The 18,392-nt window shown below is 36.9% G+C and overlaps 1 protein-coding gene across 1 annotated transcript in view; it reads right to left on the bottom strand.

Moving 5' to 3' along the window:
• LOC139700340 (phospholipase A1-like) overlaps window positions 1-18,392 on the bottom strand; it is a 70,393-nt gene that overhangs the window by 25,310 nt on the left and 26,691 nt on the right. The window lies entirely within an intron of this gene.

The raw sequence follows: 18,392 nt of genomic DNA, 5'->3' as shown, positions 1-18,392 counted from the left end.
ACTCATGCTACGGTAATTTTCTTTTAATGGTCTATGCTATAAAATTCTCCAAGCGTCCCGTGTATCCCATTGTAGGATCCTACAGGGATATATGTATGGATCCTAAGTACGATAATACGAATAGACATTTTTGATACGTTAAATCGATGCCAACTTTAAATTATTGTTGGTTGCCTTTAAGGCGATTAAGCCCTGCACAACCTACATGCAGATTAGCCAAAGGTGACAAAAGCGGTCCACGGCCGACCGGATCTCTCACTCCTTTTTAGTATTTAGTAACACAACAGTATTATTCCTAGCACCCTCGCAGTTTTTCTTGTGTCCAAACACAATGAAATTTTGTTGATGAGGATTCTATTTGCCAGAGCATAGCCTCAGCAATCTAGCTTCATATTAGTCTTATATACCTAAAGGAAAGTGTTTTTATGTATCCATATGTTCAAAAATATTCAGCCCACTTGTATAAGACGCAGGAAGATGAAATCTAACAAATTGTAAGTTGTTAGGTCAAATCATAGAAAAGAACAGCATATCCATAAGATTACATGGGAAATACCACGGAGAGGTCATAAAATATTAAGCAGCCCATCACTGATTTGAAGATTAAAATATCAAAATAATACTACGAGTATTTTACCACTATACGCATAAAACAATGAAAACTATGAACAAATGAATTATGCTAATGATGTTTTCAGCTCATACATCGTATGTTCGAGAAATTATTTTTCTCTGATACATTTTTTAAGAGTTTCGACTGGGAAAGCATGCTCAATGTTCCCATTTTTTTCCACTTCTAAGCTATGTTTCACATCCTTGTATACCACCACACCAATAAACGCTGATGCTTGCACTGGTTCTTTTAACCAACGTATTTTGAAGATTAATTGAGTGGTATAAATTTCTTCATCACTGGGGTGTGTTAAAACTTAAGGCACAAGCTAATGATGTTAAAAATGCATTATTACCCCCATCGTACTACGATAGGAGAGATTGTGTGAACATAATTAAAGAGTTTAAGTGTAGAGTACATATATTTAAGATGCAATGTGTTCCACGAACGATAACGGATCAGAATAACATTGTCCGACCTATTTTGACCCGATATTCGGGTCAAAATTAATCTGGTGTGTGTTCACCCCTTCCCACACACCCTAGCAGTGGCTTACAGGATACTAAAATATCTTTTGAATATACCTAATCAGCGTACTCCACATTATTTGAGATAATGGTTATACCCCGACAATATCTATTCCATTCGAGTTTGCTTTAGGAGCAAGTGTGGCCTGTCTCCCGGGTGACTATTAAGTGATTTTCTCTGTAATGCCTAGGAAGGGGAAATATGAAAATAATTTATCGGAATAACCCATGTAAAGAACGGGTAAGTCCAAGTATTCCCGAATAAAATTCATTGAATGTGTTGGCGTACATATTTGTTATATTTAAACGGTTGTTTGATCTGGATTCTAAAAGTATAAAGTGCACTGTGAAACTTACGAAATTCCTTCCAAGAAAATTTGATCTTTCTCCTTGCCATGCGAGTCTCGCTTCGCTGCCACTGTCAGCGTGGCTCTGCACAATCTGATTCTCCGGAGAAGAATGGAAAAAGTAACTGGAAACAGGAAAATGGGAAAAGAGAAATCTTGGGAAGGGAAACAAAGGAAGAAGCACAAGGTAGGAGAGAGGGTTTTTGGGAGAAATTCAAAGGCAGTAGTAGAAGTGAATGAAGAGCATTTTGACTGGCGATGGTTTGCTGAGTACTTTAATAGAGGAGAGCGAGGTAGGGGGAGGAAAAAAAGAGATACATTGGACAGAATGAAGGGAGGCAGTAAGATTGAGTCGTTGAGGAGGGGTTTATTGCAGTGGAGTTTGAAAGTTGTTTCGTTTCATTTGAGACTTTGTAGCGGTGGTTAGGCTGTCTCTCAATCTAAAACCTACCTTGAAAGGTAGAATATCGTTCACTAATCTCTGAAAAAGGGGCAGGCAACTTCTCCTACTCACTAGCCTAGTGAGTGGATTCTGGACTACTGGACAAAAGATCCGGATTCGATTCTGGGTGGAGTTACACACCCCTAGTTTATCCCAGCTGAATTATTTTTGAAAGTGATACCTTCATTGGAAACCGTAGGCGGTAAAAGAAAAATAACTGGTACTGATCCTGATGTATTAACTGCACATACTGGGGGTTTCGCACGGGAAGAGATCTACTCTCATTTATCATGGAAACCTCCCGTTTAATTACTGCCTTAGATTTAGATACTAGAGCCATGGTAATCTAGTGGGCAGAGCGTTAGGCTGCTGGACAGATTGTCCCCATTTCAAGAACATACAAATACAATCGGACAGCTGCATCCAAGTTCCATCTATTGCAATTTTCTGTTTAGTATAGTTCCGTAGGAAACCGAAATACCGAGAATGGAACTGGTCCCTCGAGTTTCAGTACGACAACTTCATATGCCAAAAAGCTTAGGTCAGGGCGAGTTCTACCTCGCCTGTTAAAGACAACCCTCGTGGCGAATAATGTGGAACATTTACTATTGAGACGGGTGCGGCTTTTTCCATTGGGGTGATGGCAGGACGAAGACCGAAATAAAATTGATGGTAGGCGTGGTAACTTTGTGGAATCGCATGATCACTCTGCAATATCCCACGCTAATAGAAGAGCGTGTCTGTTTTATGTGAACAAGGAGTTTTAACCCACTACCTGTAGTACACCGACTCGTTATCATGCATCAAAATATCTTGAAAAATTTCTCAGGAAAATTAAACAGCAATGCTTTTTGTGCCTCAGATAAATCATTTCAACGGTAAACAATGCCAAAGGTAAATTTCCGAAGGGATCTACGAGTATATAGTGTACTGTCTCATCACAATGAGGGTTCATATTTGAATGCTGGCGGAGGTTTTGATGGTTTTTTATGCCTAGTTTGCGTACGGAGAGCATTCATGTCTTCAACTAATATCAGCATATTCAACCTTAGTTCTGACTACATTCCTGCATTTTGATTACTTGATGCCATCTCTTCTCTTGGCTACCTTGGTCGAAATATACTCATTAAAAAAATGTCTAGAATTGATAGAAATGAGGTTATAGATGCTGCATGGTAAAATTACCGTGCTAACGTTTAAGAAAAGATGAACGGCGAATAAGTCCACGTATTAGATATTGTTTTGTCTCTTCCTTTCACTAATTGCTTTTTCATTTGAATGAGTCCTTGCATCCTTAAATGACGAAAGAAATATTACAGGTGAGAGAGAGTAGTGGAGAAGTTTTGAGCTCCATGAGATATCATATTAGAAAGGCGTAAGACTGATTGGTTAGCCGTTAGTGATGAAATTGTATTTAATAGCAACCATGGAAAGAAGTTCTCAAATTTTTCGATTATATTTTACCATTTTGTTGATTATTTGGCCACTTTTAATGGAATATTTATCACGTTTTCGTCGAAAAAAATGTTCGTTTCTCTTTCACCGACACCTTGGTGAGTTCCATTGCTATTCCGTTAATTACTTTTATGTTATCATTTCTAAAGACACTGTAAATATTATATATATGTAATTTTAAAAGACATAGATGGCAGTTTTACATTGCATACAATTAAGGCAATCTACAACAGGGAAGCAATTACAATTGAAAGTGCATTCAAATGCGAAAAGCCAATCCAAGCCAGTAAATAATAAAAAAAAATAAATAACATGAGATTTTTCTAACAGTTTACTAAGACAAAGGAGAAGCTTCAAATCTTTTTAAATTACACCAATTCCAACTTTCCAGAATTTTTATGAAAGAATGCGTATCACCCTAGTTTTAATCTCAAGGCAAGAACTGCCTTAAAATAAATGGTCCGCCCTTAAAAATACTTAGAATAATTTTTTTTCCGCCTACGAGTAGGAATATTTGTGGTGGGGTAGGAGTGAAGTAACTAGAGCAAACGCTCCAAATCAAGCAGCTGGAAATTGAAAAAGGCAAGATAGGTGGATGAGGAGATGCTATGGTAATGCATTCCTGAAACCCGTGATGTAGGGTGGTATGTTAGGAGAGCGTGAAAGATGTAGAGAGAATTTTAAGACTTCCTGGGCGGCGTGAAGGAAGGTAGATATTACATAGAACTGAAGATTAAAATAAAGTAGGCCAAGCAAGGTTTTATGCTGGAGGACGGCCGCCAAATATGTAATAGCTATTAGTGAAACCATTCAAACGTGTGGAATACCTGTGATGAAATCTTTGAACTGTCGAAGTGCATATTGTTGAAACTAATTAGACATTTTAACGAAATGTATTCTATTATGGCGTAAACGACTATCGGTTTGTCTGATTAAAATATATCCACTTTGGATGAGTGCCGTAAATCAAGGACCTCACACGGTAAAATCCCTACGAAATTATAGTTGGTCTTCTCTTATATAAAATCATCTTCGTTGCAAAATAGCCCAACAGCTTCCAGCATCTTTTCGACCACTTATTACTGCGTAAAGGATACTCTTGTAAACAGATTTTCATGAAATAATCAAAATTTCTGTAGCTTACCACAACCAGCCAAAAATGCTTAAGTCTTGAGGTGTTATGACTCCCCGCAACGACCACAACACCTCCGCCAAATGAAAATCCTCACAATTTTGCGCACGTCGTTTATTGTACGAGCAGGGATAATGTATTAGCTCAAGCATGCTTAATAAGTATCGCTAAGAATTCAACGTCACACATTGAGTCTTCCTTTTGTAATTCACACCTCCATATTGGGAAGTATGTTCTGGAGAACTGAAATTCTCCCATTCTACGAACACGTCCAACTTCGACGAATAACGTCATCTTTTCAGCCAAAAAAATCAATTTACGTCACATATTTGCAACCATCGTGACCGAAGCAGGTTTTTTTTTCTCTAAGAAAAATTAAATTGCGGAATAATTCATTGTTAAAATAACTCTATGCCTTATCTTTTTAATATGCAATCACTCACACCAGGTCGTCTCGCGGGGCCAGCGCAAGAACCAGTATCTCAAATTCGCCATTTTTGCTTCACCTTTTGTCTTTTGACTAGTCCATAGAAATGAGGTAAAGAAGACTTCAAATTTATTACGACCCATTCAGGGACACGAAAATTCAATCAGTCGTCGAGTTAAATGGCTGGAGAGTGGGCCAGTGTTTTCGCAGGGGGTCCCTAGGCCGCAAGGTCGGACGAACTCCTGTTTCCCTTCTTCATCTCTTCATTTTCGTTTTCCGGAACGGACACTCTCACTATCCGCTTTCTGACTCTTGCTCAAGAACCGGTTCCCGAACCGAATGCGAGTTTCGGGCCAAAAGGTGTATGGAATCCGTTAAACCCGTTATACAAATGGGGGGAGGGGGGCCAAACCAAGAGTTGAGGTCCGGACTGCCTCCGTCTTTGCCTTCCACCACTCTCTCTGACCGTGAATTCAGCCTTCAAGGATGAAAGGGAAAGTAAGCTTTTCACAGTTAACAGGGCACGCACGGCTTGTGTAAGAGGGAGGGAAAGAAAGAGATGAGGGATGAGGGTTGTGCGTGAGGAAGGTGAAGGGAAGAGAGTAGGGAACGATTTGAAATCTTTTCCATATTTTGTAACTCCTTAACACTATCAAATTTTGCGTGCTGGAATGGGATCACCGTAGCGAATTAACTGGACAAGGCTGAGAAGATATATAGGTATAGCCTCGATATTTGGTTTGCATCAACTGCGATAATGTGGAGATTTTGAAGAATATGATATATCGATCGATGTTGTCGATTAATATTTTCGATCCCAGATATGCCGCAATATGGCCATGAATTCAAAATATCACCAATGTATTCGTACATCTGTGATCTATTATCCTCAGCAGACGTACCCGCTGAATATAGTCTAAACGATTAAATCGTAATTTCGTCAAAAATTTTATTTTGCCCCACAGTAATTGAAATTAAATAGCACAAATGTCTTTGCCTGACATCTACTGGTGAGGCAGAGGTAAATAAATTCTTCTTTGTTTATAAGTTACCATTGTAAATACTTTTTATTTTCATGATAATAAAAAGATAACACAATTCCATTTTCACAGATAATTCAAAACACCTATTATTGTTTCAACACAATGCATTATTTTTAAAGTACGAACTAAAGCATAGAAACAGCAAAAAAATTAGCAAATATAATATCTTTATTGATTCACAAGGTAAAAATTATACATAGTTATCTCATATTTTTCTTTTTCCATGCTGTACTTTAGATCCTGATGATGACACTTTTGCGTTGAAACTATGGTTGGTGTAACAAATTAACTGTGAGAACTGATTATTCCATTCTACTATTTTTAATGGGAATCAAATATTTTCACCAAATGACCCGCGAGGAGTTATGTTATTTAGATTGATTTTTCTGATAATCGGTGAATAGCAGAGTCGAATGAAAGAAATCTTCATGGGAACTCGCATCCGTGCGGAGCATTTTTCATCCTAATGTTCGTCAAAATGTGCATAATTCCTTATGTTATATTTTTTAAACGTCAGAAGTTTTTACTGCATCGTGAAAAATGAAGAGGACTGCAAGAGGAAAGGCTCTCTGTGAATCTGGATCCCACCCCGGTCAACATTCTCGTTCATCGTTGAAACAGAAAAAATATTGAAAAATTACTCCCATTGGAAACTCGTACAATTCTTTAAAAAAATCATATTCTCTCGGTGTGATTAAACATTTTCCTTAGAGAATCTACTTTACAAGGACTCAAAGACTATAATTATGCAGTAATAATTGAAATTATTCATATTTTTAGTTTTCTTAGAAGGGTTTCACCAAAGTTACCTAGAAATAATAAGGATTTTCACCAAAAAAATTGAATTCCATGCATTCCAAAATTTGATAATGATTGTTTTTACTATTTATTGATCCGGTCTAGTCAGAGCTTTTCAATGCTTGATTTTAAATTACAGCTCTCAAAATAATACATGACCGATAAATTCTTCCAAATAATCAAGGAATGCATTATGCAGGCATACAATTATTTCAAGTATTCTTCTAAAGATACAACAATCCAGATTGTTGTTTTTTCAAGTTACGCGATAATATTTCATTTTTTTAGCATATCTATTTCGTTCAATAAAAACTTGACACAAAATGTTACACTATTGGAAACTTTGAAATGGCCATATGAAACGTGGCCATGACACATCAAGGTCTACTCAAGGCGTTTCCGATTTCCTGTGACGGGATTACCGAGCGGCGGCAAGGTCGACCAGGTGGATAATGTCCGTCGATACTCGCCCGTCGTTTAACTCAAAACTACCGGGTTATTAACCCTCCGTAAGTCCGTTGATGCACCATTTACACTTGCTTTCCTAGATACAGACACCCACACCCTTCATGTCGTTCAATTTCGGGGTAAACACAGTCAAGAAATCCCTATGTATTGTGTGTATTAAAATACGAAAGGAAGGTTACCTCTTCTTACCAGTTTCCGGCAAGTTATTATATCCTTACTCCACAATTCGTACATTGCTTCACAAATACTATTCTGTTCCCGATACTTCTAAAATTCTTTGTCTTGAGAGTCTCTACAATCAAATTCACCCATTATTTTCTCAGTCCAGCCCTTCCTCTAAAACTACTCACTCCTCCCCAATATGATTTGATTTGGCTCTCATCCATTGCCTCAACATAACCAGCGTGGCACACTTCTTCCATACTTGTCAATAACCGGTGCCTATATTCCACATTGTGAGGGAGGGGAGAAGGAAGGGGCTAGGAGAAATCCAAAGGAGGCAGGAAGGATGTATGCTGAGCATTTTGATTGGCGATGAAATGCTGAAGACTATGATGAAAGGAAAGACTTTAGGCAAACAAGAAATCGATAGGAAAGGAACAGAATGTTGGCAAATTCGAAGAACACTTTATTGTAACGTAAGTTGTCAGGTTTTATTTTGTTTGGCGAGGGTTAAGAATTGTAGGCGTTTAAATTCTGTGTCCATCCGAAAATATCTTAAATTAAATGCATTACCAAATAATAATAATCTACACTCTACTTTTATCTAAATTCTATTGCACTCTATGATATATATCCTTTTCATACTTTGGCAAACATTTCTGTATGTATTCAAGAGGATATCAAAAATATTTTGCGAGTATTCGCACTTTTTAATCCGTTTACTTATCCAGTCATACGTAAATAATATGCAGCGATATGAAAAAATTATACATTTGCTCAATTATTTCACCATTTCCACTTAATTTCATTATCTCTTAAGTTATAAAGAGCTCACAGTAAGACACTGTTGCATTACTTCTTTTATGCCATGCTTTCTTTTTTGAATTTATAACTCAAAATATTTACGATTGCCAAACTATTTTAATATACCACATTTATATTATTTGATAAATTCTCATTCCCTCCATATTCTCTCAAAAGCTTCCAAAAATTTCTTCGGATTACTCTATCGAATACCTTTTCAGAGCAACAAATACCAGCGAAGTGTTCCGCCCCATGGATATGTATAGTATTTCTCCATTAGGAACTTGGTGAAGAGTATGGAGTGAATCCGTACGCCCACGACCAGGCATACAAGCAAAGCACTCTTCATTTATTGTCCAGTGTATAGGGAATATTAGTTGCCTCGGGGCAGAAGAGAATGACGTAACTATGTATGATTGTGACATAGGCAAATTAAGTACGGGCAGTACGGAAGAAATAAGTGAAAGGAAATATAATGAAATAGCCATATAAAAAGGATATCAAACCTCTGTGGTTGGCATGCCTGGGCCATATAGAGGACGGTAAGGAAGAGAATTCCCGAGGAAAACTTTCACAGCAGAATGTAGGAAGTCACGACGGACGATAGGCGCCGTAACCCTTACTACAAAGCGTTTAATAAAACATCGTTTCTCTTCGATTTCGCCAAAGGTTACTAATGTAAAGATTAGTTGTTAGCAAAGTTACGCCACAATTTGAGACAGCCGGTTTTCTTCCTTGAAAGAAGAATCTATAAAATCGCGAGGAGTGGCGTAATCCGTTGGACGAAAGAAGAAGAACACCGAAAAATCCGTAATGACTACTTTTCACAGCTGCGGTGATTAACAATGCATGGAGGGTCAGGAGATAATTTACATACTATCCTTAATATACATCTTTCATTCTTAGTTTTCAAACTTTTAAACAAGCTTTTAAAGGAAAATTTGAAGGGTAGCCTATTACATTTGCCCTCGAGGGTGACAGAGAAAAATATGAAGCCCGGAGGAAGCAGCATATTATTGGAATGGCACGCCCTTAAAGGATTCCGATTTCGTAGAAAACTAAAATGCGAATTTATATTTCGAAGGTATTACTTGACTTCCATAGTGGAAAAATGAGAACAAGTAATTTTTAAACGGCATTTCCCACTGAACTTAATACGCATATCGTCATGATGAGGGGGGGGGCAAAATTCGAAGGAATCCGTCCCAAAAGGAACGCAGATGTCGGCAAAATAGACTTTGCGAATTTGTGCCAACTGCGCTACCCGGCGCTTCCCGTACCAACAGTTCTTAACAAGTCACCTCATCATTAATTAGCTATCCAATCAGCCAGATGAACATTTGAGAATCACAAAGCACATTTTTCAACAAAAACGGCCACAGGAGTTTTTTAATTCAACTCCATTCTTCCCTATAGCTAACACCTGTCTTGACCCGCACATCCAATACGATCTGCCCTGAGAGATACAAAAAGGCTTCGCTTGTCATCAGATATCTCTTATGCCGGACTACCGAATTATACACAACATCCATTTCCAAAAGGAGACCTGTGACCTTGGAGATGGCATGTAGATGTATTACCCACCATATTAGCCTGACCAAAGTTTCTTAAGCAATAATGTCAAATCATACTGTTTCATAAACGTAATACCACTGTTAATTTGGCTTCCACTTGGGCCCTGCCTCCTTTTCATATGGTACAATATCTGAGAAAGCGAATTTTCATTCATTCTCCCATTTAATATAGGTTAAGATTTTAACAGCAATTAAAAGACATTTACCAACTCCAACTCATGCTAGCCGCACAAATTTTCCATGTACTTAGTTAGCTGGAAGTTAAAAATTTCAAAGGGGTCCTCAGAAAATAATCCAGCCAATTCTTAATAAAAATAGGTCATCTTGACTTCCATAAATCCATCATAACCATGATTCCTGCAAAGTTTTCCCAGCTATCAAACTAATACTCTGATTAAGCGCAGAAAAGGGATGAGGTAATTAGTGAATTTATTTATTAAAAATACCATTTGGTATGAATAAATATTTTACCAGATATTTCCAGCTACACTACGCGTGTAAACACTATAAAATGCTCATAATATTTTTGACATTGAAATGTGGTGTGTGAAAGAATACCTAAAAATTATACTCTTTTTTAAAATTTTAAATCTCCATAGAACATGTCTAAAGATCTGCATTTACCTCGAGGTTGATTGATACATGCAGTTCACCGGGAAAAACCTCGAAATTGGTAAAATCGGTGAAGAAAGACAAAAAATGTCTTCTGTTATTTTTTTTACTTCTGCTGTATTAATATTTTATTTTATTTCAGCTCTTTGTTGTCCCTCAAAAATGTTATTTACATTGTGTATGAATAAAAATTATTATATTCGGATAAAATTAGTCTGGTGTGTATTCACCCCCTGCCACACACTAGCGGAGGAGTGCAGGGTACTAAAAATACCAAAAAAATAATTTCTACAATTATTAACTGAGGAAAAACTTGGACTATATTTCAATTGATTAATGCAAGATCTTTTTGTCCATTGCGAAAAGTATATTGCCCTAAAAAATCTGTAGACAAATTATCTATATTTAATAAAAGATAATTTACACTTTAAAAATCTTAAAAAAACGGTACTAAAAACACCAGGGTAATCTTAGCGCAAAGAGGTCTACTAGAAAATTGTGCTATTTCAACAAACCTTTCCAGTACACAGAACACAACTATGGCTTCATGGCGTATGGCAGCCCGAGAACTGAATATAGGTGTTATTGAAGTACGAGAGCTATTACTGGTGATAGTTGTCTTGCATTACTTAATCAAAGTCTAAACTGATCAAAGTGCTTCCTCCTATTGTGTGTTTTAAATGTAGGGAATGTAACAGATATAAGAAGAAAAGCTTTTTTAAAGGTCAATATGCATTTTTATGAAATTATCTAACTAGGTAAAGATGCAAAGAAAATATTAGCAATGTCTTTAATATGAAGCGTAATTGTGTACGCATCCAAGGCCTGGTTTTGGAGGCAGGAGGATGAGCGTAGATATAGTCTTTTGTGTTGGGGATATGGGGAGGAGTTAAGAAAGTAAGTTGGATGTACTGCACGTAAAACTTCTGGATAATTTTTGAGTATGGTGGGAGATTTGAGGAAGTTGCTCGGCGTAATTCAGAGGCAGAAAAAATTGATGAAAAAGATGTTGCTGACGTGCAGTAGGATGCTGAAGGCCATCGTAGAAGGCTAACTGTTGAATAGGAAGTTTAATAACCTTGATTCTCAAAAATTGTGACATAATGGGTGTCATATCCAAGTGGGGAGACAGTTCAACTACTGTCCAGAGAACTCGGGCTCGATTCTCGGTGAATTTGGATATCATCAAATTCATTCAAGTTGTAAGATTTTTCTCCATTGATATCTTCATAGAAAACCGAATATTGTAGATGGAAATAAACTAGCCAGACGTAAGTATTTCAAACCATATAAAGGTTTAGCATGAGAGACCTCTACCATCACTCATCAAACAGACTTTCTTAAAGGCGGTATACAACAAATAAAATCGAAAATATGATGGAAAGGTCAACATGCGTTGGCCTTTTCAAAAGAAATACCGTGCATAACACTCAAATCAAATTTCAAAAACTTTCAATTCAACGCTCATGGATTGAAATATATCCAGTTTTGTAAACTTATTTGAAAAATTGACCTATAAAAGGTAAAGGAGGTTTCATGAGCCCAGTATTACAAGTTTGTGTTAGCCCTAATATTTAGGCAAAAAATAAAGTTGTCTTCCCCCCCCCCATCCGCCCCCATGATTGATAGCGTTTCATCGCGAGTGCTTGTAACATGCAAACGAGATGCAAGGAAAAAGCTGCTCTTTGAAAATTTCTTCAAAACCTAACCCTTAATTTATAAAATACGTCTAATGGGTTAATCAACGACTAATTAACACGCAAATCAAACCTAAGCATGAGACATTGACTACATCCAGTTATAAAAAAAGAAATACATATTTTACCTTCCCTTTCAACATATATTTTCAGCCAACAGACACAATGGATAATTGCATCGGTTAAATTATTGCCTAAATCAAAACTTTGGACAACTACTAACAAGCTGACATGAGAAGCAATGCATTAATTAAGGAGTTACGGAATTATAACCGAGTTTTTCTATTGGTTCAACCGATTAAATAACTATGAAAAGTTGACATTAGCAGATTGCTTTTACGGTACCTGTTCAAAAATAGCTCCTGTCAGAGAAACTTTTCACTTTTAATATAAATTATTACCTATATTTAAGTGGATTATATGCATCATAAACTGTATAATGTATCACAGTGTAGAACTGTAAGTAAAATAAATAAATTACGTAAATTTTAAGCATTGATTTTATATTTAGATGCCTTGACAACTGAAGACATTTTAATGGAATGATATTCATCAATTTTAACACGAAATACAGCACCAAGGCTTACCCACCTAATACGTAAATAACAACACTAAGTAACAAAAAACAAAGTAAAACAAAAATTTAATGACCAAATCTTGCATTACGATGGGGTTGAAGGAGGGAGTTAACGAGAAAAGGTCAATTTTTTGCTTCAAGAGAGTCTAATACGCAAGGGATTCTATGGAAGAGGGAATATTGGGATTTAGAAACGCAGAATTCTGAAACGAGTACTGGATTGGATTTACGAGTGTAACCATAGGGAACACGTATCGAAAAAATGTATATAAGATCATTATTTCGAAAAGAACCAATGAAAATATTATGCAATAACTTCAAGTCAGCTATCATGCAGCGCCGATGTAGGTCACCAATACCTCGGGTGGAAAGAACTTGTTCTTGGGATGAATTTATGAGGGAAGGGTTACGGTGACGTACAACAGCAAAAACAAAACTGATGGAAACTTTGAGGACTTTCAATGTCGTGGGAGAGTCGGTTGACGAAATGGGAGACTATTTTTCTATCATAGGAAGAAGAGAGCCGAAGAGTGCAATTTTTAAGGCTAAAGGGTCACTAATGATAGTAAGAAATCGGAGCCAAAATAGAAATAGTAAAGACATTCGCATTACAAGCGAGGACAAGATCAAACGCTACTTAGACATTTAGATCATTTGTATTTGATATTTTAGCAGTGTGACAGGGAGTGGGTACATACCAGATTAAGTTTAACCTGAATACGATCCAACCGCGGTCGGGCAATATTATCCCGATCCCTTATTACTCGTCGAAAATATGACATATATCTGCTCTACCCTAATCTCTCTAATTTTATTGACATCTTGTTATCTTCTTTATGTTATTGATCTTTCCTAGCGTAGTACGATGGGTGTAATAATACTTTTCCAACATCACTGCTAAAGAGACATCCTTCCATATTATGCAAGAGCTTCAATCTGTAATTTAACCTTCGCTTCGTGAGTGACCCCCAGCCTAGCTGCTCTAATATTTTGGATAGGCAACTAAGTTTATCATATCAATGTTTTAGAAATCTAGCTCCTCTACCCTGCACGCGTTCCAATTTGGCAATCAATCCAACTTCGTGAGGATCCCATATACTTGCAGCATACGCTTAATGAAGCCTAATCAGTGATTGATGATATTTCTCTTAGGCATTTTCATCAATTTTACTCAGTACTCTTCTGATTAATAATAATTCCTTGTTAGCTTTCCCACATATTCCCCGCATGTGTTTCACCCAGGAGAAGACGTGAGTGATGGTAACGCCCAAGTAATTATTCGAGTCTTCACATTCCATTTCGATGTTCGCGATGCAGTATCCGTTCTGGGGGGGAATTTCTCTTTTTCCAAAAACTCATCACTAAGAATTTTTTAAAATTTAATTTTAATTTCCAAGTGTCTCACCAGCGTTGTATAATAATTAGGTCATCTGATACAGTTGCTGTTTCTTCAGGATTACGGAATTCACGGTGAACCAATGTATCGTCGACAATTAAGGGTATCTTATTAGTGACTACGGATTCAATGTCGTTAACGTAACGTAGAAATAAAAGAGGTCCGATAACACTTCCATGAGGAACATCTGTAGTAACTTCTACTGCATTTGAGCTAACTTCATCTTCGACAACTCTTTCTACCCGACTGTTAAAAAAATCTTTAATCCAACCCAGGATATTTTTATCTATGCCATAAGTTTCTAGCTTTGTGAGTAGTTTACTATGAAACATTTTGATGGAGGCCCTCTTAAAATCTAGAAAATCCGCGTCCTCTGGAGCATTGCTCCTTATGCCCCGAAATTATAATATCATGAACCAAAAACGCAAGTTGTGTCCCGCAGAATTTACCCTTTCGGAAACCGCGCTGATTTTTCATTAATAACTTCTGACAATCGTGGATTCTCACGATTAAACTGATAATGCAAAAATTTCGGAGTGTAAACATCATTCGTTTTGACCCGGATTCGAACCTGGATATCTCGGATCCCACCAGTCATGGGTGTCATGATCTAGTACCCGTTAGGAAAAAAATAAAAAGAGCGTTTTTCTCAACTTTAACCCTGTGACTTGATAGCTCTAGGTATATTTTTTATTTTTGTTATTCATCATATTGTTTTTTTCAATATGTTCGCAAACAATATACGTATATTCAGATCAAACACTTGCTTACATGTGGATTGATTTCTCATTTTAACACAACACTTGAGGAAAATGAATTCGGTAAACCAATTCAAATAGCAGGGAACTTTAACTCCTATCCATTTCGCCAATAACGTGTAATTGAATGGGAAATCATCCATTGATTGATTGAGTGATGAAATTTTCTCGCGTCATCCACCGGGTCAGGGGTTCCATGTTGGCCCGCATTTCGATGCTCGACTCGTGTATCGTCCTCAGGGCAGGTGAGGGTAACTCCATTGAGTAATGAATATTTTTTTTAAATATCCTTTTTGGGTAATCTCAAAGTTTCCTCTCTCTGTGAGGCACATTTGCTTCAGCATGAGTAAATATTTGGTTCCAGTACATTATCGTTAGTGATTCCGAGAAAAGATAATATGACTCAAACAAAAGAAGTGTTAATTTGCTCATAAAGGTCAGTTATATATGGATGAGAAAGATTAGTATGTTTTCCTTCGCAGTTGAGAGATTTCCGACTGAAACCTGAGATAAATCTCAACGCCTGAAAACATACAACACCGAAATGTGAATTCTTGGAAATAAAGATCGTTTTTGGAATGCCACTTCATTTTCAAGGCTCATCATAAAAAAATGGAATTTTTATTTACGTCAAATATTAGATTTTTGAACAACCCAGTCAATGTTTATTCATATCCTGTTTCCAGAAAATAAGTTTGTGGATATCAAATTGCAAAAAGTTGAAGAACATTTGGCTGGAAGGTCTGGAATGTGAATTATCGTTGATGCCCATTCTGAGCTGAAGCTGTTTGATTTCCCAGTTGCTATAAAGTCTTGTAAATCCAAATGATTACACCGGTGAAGGAACTACCCCAACGTTGAATATATTAACTCTACATGTCTTAGGGCCTAGTACCTCCACCTATCTAAAACTAAAACTTTAAGTTTAATAACTGTAATATCGTTTTAGAACATTATTTGAGAAAAGTCAAAAACATGATGATAAGGAGAATTACATTAAGCTTACAAAATTTGCAAATATGCAATCCGTTCACTTCTTTCTTTCCCACCGGTACTATCGGCAATTTATCCTCGTTTTTTGCCATAAATATGCGTAACACAAAATTTCTTTGTTTGCTTTGATTGCTTCACCGATACTACTCGAAGGCAGTGAACTACCGTTCGCTGCTTTCAAATGGGCACGAACGATGGAGATATCTTAGATGGCACAATTACAGAGAAGTAAATGCATAGGTCAATGGTTAGTCCACAGGCTGGACCTCGTAAGACGAAAGAGCTAAATGCATTAATTTTCTAGGCACACGTCCAATGCCGTAACTAGGACATGACCAGCACGGCGCTGGATACATTCCCCGAGCACCAGGAGTTAGTAGTCAAATTGGACCAAAGCCTTAGGATAATATTTGTCATTATTGCCATGATGCACGGCACGGAGCTTGAACATTGAATCAGCTGCTAAAACAAATTACCGTTTAGACAAATTTAACGTTTTTACAAATTATTACTGCTTTTTGTAGCGAAATAAGTAAGTATTCACATTTATAAGCAGTAAGATTCGTCTCGGAAGAAGGAATGTTTCTAAAATATATGTCATTAAATTCTAATTCCAGCTCAAAATAAGTGACTGCGATTATTGCAGGCAATTTTAGAGAAGCAGGAGCGGCAAGGATGATCTAAAAGCTATAAATAATAAAAAATACTGGAGAATTTAAATATTTTCCTCTATTCAATGACTTTACTGTCACCTTCTTTTACTCCTGCATCCGGCTGCAGGGACATGTGTAATTTTTTCTACCCTTAATTTTTTACGGGAAAATATAGCTATACCCATAGGAAAATAATTCGACACCACCGAAGCAAACGCAACCTAAGTAAATGCAACCAATGAAAATGTAGCGCCCTAACGACCACATTACTTAGATAGAGCACCACAGGGCATCTTCCCTACAGATTCCATAGCATGAACAGGACGTTGTAAATATTTTCATAAAATTTAAATCGAGAAAGAGGCCAACCAGAACTTCAAATAACTCTTGTAAATATTCATATTTTATCAGGTAAAAACTTAACAACCTATAGACAGGGAGAAGAAGAAGACACCTAATCATTATAAGAAGTAATAACTTTCACTACAACTTGACTAAATAGAATAAGCTTAAACTATTAAATTACATTGGAATAAATCTAATTATTTCAATAAAGGAAGTTAAATAACCTGAAATTTATTTTGTCATTTAAAATTTATAAATTATGGTTATACTTGTAAAATTTAAGGCACCCCTTCACCAGATTGCATTCAATCATTTATCGACAAAGAATAATGGTGCTTGAATATTTTAGAAAACTTGGCATCCCCGATTCCTTCCAAACTTCATTTATTATTATCATCTGTACGTGCAACATGAGGATGAGAACATTACCGTCAACAAATGAGTACTCCATTGTATTTTTCGGGTTCATTATTTCATCTCTTTCCTCTATACCTCACTCCCACCTTACATCACCCATGAGCTAAGCCGGCGTCACATGACAAGTCGAAAATCATTGCATGAAACTCAATAACTTGTGACTAGAAGAAGAGAGTTAGGGTAATCCTGTTACCCCCTCTATATTTCTAAGTGAAATTTTTCTCATTTTCACGCAAATCTCCAAGTATTCAAAATGATCCTTATCTATACAATTTCATGTGGCATCGCAATATATTTCAGAAAAGTTTTCTCTGAGGACAGCCATTCATACTCTGCAAGAAGGTAAACAGTTTGTACATGAAACAAATAAAAGGATGTGTGCGAAATAACTCGCTCCACCGCAAATTTCAAACCAACCTTCGTTGATTATCACCTTCGAGACTCGCTCTCCCCGGATCCGCTGGCATACACAGTAACGCAAACGAGAGACATGCGACATACCCTGCAGTCGAGAAAAGCAGAAAATACTGACAATGTCCATAGAGTCTATATAACTTATGACCTTGCAACGATTCTTTGGACCACATTTTAAGTCTTCCGCAAGAATTTCTTAATCGTCGGTTACCACGCGATGACAATTCTTCTCCACCGAAGGCAAGGTGGAAAGGGTTTCCACCATCTTTCATTGTGTATGGGGGCACGTTTTCATTTCCATTTTATACCATTGGTTAAAATGCTAATTTTCGGCAAATCAAGGCTGGCCTTAAAGATCGAACTAATTCTTTGCGTTTTTTTCGCACAATCTAATATCCTGACGTGATGTATTTCATATCCGAATATCACGTAATTCAACTGTTTTATTTTAAGTCCAATTTACAAGAAAACATTTATGCATTCTAATACATAACTGCCTGTGGCGGGAAAAAGGGGCGGCGCAGACTTAAGAAAATACTCCTTCAAAAGAGAAGGATCATCTTCTTAAGGCAGAGCCTTGTTCCAGCCATTCGTCTCTCTCTCTATAGCCATTCTTTTCAGGTCCTGGTATGTTTTTACTCTTATAGTACTTTTCATATCACTATCAATTTATTTCTTAGCCTTGAGAGGTTTGTGCACATTAAGGAGTGTAATGACGTTTTTATTGATTAGTTATTA

Source organism: Hetaerina americana, unplaced genomic scaffold (genome assembly GCF_022747635.1).
Source record: "Hetaerina americana unplaced genomic scaffold, ioHetAmer1.1.p SCAF_10, whole genome shotgun sequence".
Lineage (NCBI taxonomy): Eukaryota > Metazoa > Arthropoda > Insecta > Odonata > Calopterygidae > Hetaerina > Hetaerina americana.
The sequence above is the reverse complement of the archived record's forward strand: the minus strand, read 5'-3'. Positions and strand labels throughout refer to the sequence as shown.